This window comes from Oncorhynchus kisutch, unplaced genomic scaffold (assembly GCF_002021735.2).
Source record: "Oncorhynchus kisutch isolate 150728-3 unplaced genomic scaffold, Okis_V2 Okis09a-Okis19a_hom, whole genome shotgun sequence".
In the NCBI taxonomy this organism is placed as follows: domain Eukaryota; kingdom Metazoa; phylum Chordata; class Actinopteri; order Salmoniformes; family Salmonidae; genus Oncorhynchus; species Oncorhynchus kisutch.
The window spans coordinates 12,014,513-12,019,512 of NW_022261985.1; positions in this window are offsets into that span (position 1 = coordinate 12,014,513).

Consider the following 5,000-nt stretch of genomic DNA (forward strand, 5'->3'; position numbering starts at 1 on the left):
TGTCAAGCCGTCCACACATTCACCTTCTGCTACCATTTCTGTCAAGCCGTCCACACATTCACCTTCTGCTACCATTTCTGTCAAGCAGTCCACACATTCACCTTCTGCTACCATTTCTGTCAAGCCGTCCACACATTCACCTTCTGCTACCATTTCTGTCAAGCCGTCCACGCATTCACCTTCTGCTACCATTTCTGTCAAGCCGTCCACACATTCACCTTCTGCTACCATTTCTGTCAAGCCGTCCACACATTCACCTTCTGCTACCATTTCTGTCAAGCCGTCCACACATTCACCTTCTGCTACCATTTCTGTCAAGCAGTCCACACATTCACCTTCTGCTACCATTTCTGTCAAGCCGTCCACACATTCACCTTCTGCTACCATTTCTGTCAAGCCGTCCACGCATTCACCTTCTGCTACCATTTTTGTCAAGCCGTCCACACATTCACCTTCTGCTACCATTTCTGTCAAGCCGTCCACGCATTCACCTTCTGCTACCATTTCTGTCAAGCCGTCCACGCATTCACCTTCTGCTACCATTTCTGTCAAGCCGTCCACACATTCACCTTCTGCTACCATTTCTGTCAAGCCGTCCACGCATTCACCTTCTGCTACCATTTCTGTCAAGCCGTCCACGCATTCACCTTCTGCTACCATTTCTGTCAAGCCGTCCACGCATTCACCTTCTGCTACCATTTCTGTCAAACCGTCCACGCATTCACCTTCTGCTACCATTTCTGTCAAACCGTCCACACATTCACCTTCTGCTACCATTTCTGTCAAGCCGTCCACACATTCACCTTCTGCTACCATTTCTGTCAAGCCGTCCACACATTCACCTTCTGCTACCATTTCTGTCAAGCAGTCCACACATTCACCTTCTGCTACCATTTCTGTCAAGCCGTCCACACATTCACCTTCTGCTACCATTTCTGTCAAGCCGTCCACGCATTCACCTTCTGCTACCATTTCTGTCAAGCCGTCCACACATTCACCTTCTGCTACCATTTCTGTCAAGCCGTCCACACATTCACCTTCTGCTACCATTTCTGTCAAGCCGTCCACACATTCACCTTCTGCTACCATTTCTGTCAAGCAGTCCACACATTCACCTTCTGCTACCATTTCTGTCAAGCCGTCCACACATTCACCTTCTGCTACCATTTCTGTCAAGCCGTCCACGCATTCACCTTCTGCTACCATTTCTGTCAAGCCGTCCACACATTCACCTTCTGCTACCATTTCTGTCAAGCCGTCCACGCATTCACCTTCTGCTACCATTTCTGTCAAGCCGTCCACGCATTCACCTTCTGCTACCATTTCTGTCAAGCCGTCCACACATTCACCTTCTGCTACCATTTCTGTCAAGCCGTCCACGCATTCACCTTCTGCTACCATTTCTGTCAAGCCGTCCACGCATTCACCTTCTGCTACCATTTCTGTCAAGCCGTCCACACATTCACCTTCTGCTACCATTTCTGTCAAACCGTCCACGCATTCACCTTCTGCTACCATTTCTGTCAAAACCGTCCACACATTCACCTTCTGCTACCATTTCTGTCAAGCCGTCCACACATTCACCTTCTGCTACCATTTCTGTCAAGCCGTCCACACATTCACCTTCTGCTACCATTTCTGTCAAGCCGTCCACGCATTCAGTTTGACTCATATGTTCGATAAATCCAACGAATGCACCACACTGAATGCTCTGCAACTGTCTCTGCAACGCAAACGCAGGGTTTGATTGGAAATGAATGTCATTCTGGTGTAACCAAAATGTCAACACTGTCGGTGTGATCGAAGCGTCAGTGAAAAAACAGCATGCAGACAAAACAGGCCTTTTGCAATACTTCAAATACAATCGAGTATAAACACAGGTTGGATAGTAAATGGCTTCTGCTGAAAAGAGAAGACTCTATGCTATAGACTACCAGATAGTAAATGGCTTTCTGCTGAAAAGAGAGGACTCTATGCTATAGACTACCAGATAGTAAATGGCTTCTGCTGAAAAGAGAAGACTCTATGCTATAGACTACCAGATAGTAAATGGCTTCTGCTGAAAAGAGAAGACTCTATGCTATAGACTACCAGATAGTAAATGGCTTCTGCTGAAAAGAGAAGACTCTATGCTATAGACTACCAGATAGTAAATGGCTTCTGCTGAAAAGAGAAGACTCTATGCTATAGACTACCATATAGTAAATGGCTTCTGCTGAAAAGAGAAGACTCTATGCTATAGTCTACCAACACATTTATCAACTTCAAATATTGTTTTAGTAAGTAAACGAGAGAGAGATGCTTTTGAGCTGCATCGACCATCACCAGATAGTGAGCTACTATCATTGGGTGAGTCAGTGAAACTGGAAGGCATTTTTAGGACTATAATTTCCTCCTCCTACTGTAGCCTACAATATGTCTCTCCACACACCTTGGACTAGGCTGTTGATGGATTCAAGACCATACTGTAGCCTACAATATGTCTCTCCACACACCTTGGACTGGGCTGTTGATGGATTCAAGACCATACTGTAGCCTACAATATGTCTCTCCACACACCTTGGACTGGGCTGTTGATGGATTCAAGACCATACTGTAGCCGACAATATGTCTCTCCACACACCTTGGACTGGGCTGTTGATGGATTCAAGACCATACTGTAGCCGACAATATGTCTCTCCACACACCTTGGACTGGGCTATTGATGGATTCAAGACCATACTGTAGCCGACAATATGTCTCTCCACACACCTTGGACTGGGCTATTGATGGATTCAAGACCATACTGTAGCCTACAATATGTCTCTCCACACACCTTGGACTGGGCTGTTGATGGATTCAAGACCATACTGTAGTCGACAATATGTCTCTCCACACACCTTGGACTGGGCTATTGATGGATTCAAGACCATACTGTAGCCTACAATATGTCTCTCCACACACCTTGGACTGGGCTATTGATGGATTCAAGAACATACTGTAGCCTACAATATGTCTCTCCACACACCTTGGACTGGGCTGTTGATGGATTCAAGACCATACTGTAGCCGACAATATGTCTCTCCACACACCTTGGACTGGGCTGTTGATGGATTCAAGACCATACTGTAGCCTACAATATGTCTCTCCACACACCTTGGACTGGGCTGTTGATGGATTCAAGACCATACTGTAGCCTACAATATGTCTCTCCACACACCTTGGACTGGGCTGTTGATGGATTCAAGACCATACTGTAGCCTACAATATGTCTCTCCACACACCTTGGACTGGGCTATTGATGGATTCAAGACCATACTGTAGCCTACAATATGTCTCTCCACACACCTTGGACTGGGCTGTTGATGGATTCAAGACCATACTGTAGCCTACAATATGTCTCTCCACACACCTTGGACTGGGCTGTTGATGGATTCAAGACCATACTGTAGCCTACAATATGTCTCTCCACACACCTTGGACTGGGCTGTTGATGGATTCAAGACCATACTGTAGCCTACAATATGTCTCTCCACACACCTTGGACTGGGCTGTTGATGGATTCAAGACCATACTGTAGCCTACAATATGTCTCTCCACACACCTTGGACTGGGCTGTTGATGGATTCAAGACCATACTGTAGCCTACAATATGTCTCTCCACACACCTTGGACTAGGCTGTTGATGGATTCAAGACCATACTGTAGCCTACAATATGTCTCTCCACACACCTTGGACTGGGCTGTTGATGGATTCAAGACCATACTGTAGCCTACAATATGTCTCTCCACACACCTTGGACTGGGCTGTTGATGGATTCAAGACCATACTGTAGCCGACAATATGTCTCTCCACACACCTTGGACTGGGCTGTTGATGGATTCAAGACCATACTGTAGCCGACAATATGTCTCTCCACACACCTTGGACTGGGCTGTTGATGGATTCAAGACCATACTGTAGCCTACAATATGTCTCTCCACACACCTTGGACTGGGCTATTGATGGATTCAAGACCATACTGTAGCCGACAATATGTCTCTCCACACACCTTGGACTGGGCTATTGATGGATTCAAGACCATACTGTAGCCTACAATATGTCTCTCCACACACCTTGGACTGGGCTGTTGATGGATTCAAGACCATACTGTAGTCGACAATATGTCTCTCCACACACCTTGGACTGGGCTATTGATGGATTCAAGACCATACTGTAGCCTACAATATGTTCTCTCCACACACCTTGGACTGGCTATTGATGGATTCAAGAACATACTGTAGCCTACAATATGTCTCTCCACACACCTTGGACTGGGCTGTTGATGGATTCAAGACCATACTGTAGCCGACAATATGTCTCTCCACACACCTTGGACTGGGCTGTTGATGGATTCAAGACCATACTGTAGCCTACAATATGTCTCTCCACACACCTTGGACTGGGCTGTTGATGGATTCAAGACCATACTGTAGCCTACAATATGTCTCTCCACACACCTTGGACTGGGCTGTTGATGGATTCAAGACCATACTGTAGCCTACAATATGTCTCTCCACACACCTTGGACTGGGCTGTTGATGGATTCAAGACCATACTGTAGCCTACAATATGTCTCTCCACACACCTTGGACTGGGCTGTTGATGGATTCAAGACCATACTGTAGCCTACAATATGTCTCTCCACACACCTTGGACTGGGCTGTTGATGGATTCAAGACCATACTGTAGCCTACAATATGTCTCTCCACACACCTTGGACTGGGCTGTTGATGGATTCAAGACCATACTGTAGCCTACAATATGTCTCTCCACACACCTTGGACTGGGCTGTTGATGGATTCAAGACCATACTGTAGCCTACAATATGTCTCTCCACACACCTTGGACTGGGCTATTGATGGATTCAAGACCATACTGTAGCCTACAATATGTCTCTCCACACACCTTGGACTGGGCTGTTGATGGATTCAAGACCATACTGTAGCCTACAATATGTCTCTCCACACACCTTGGACTG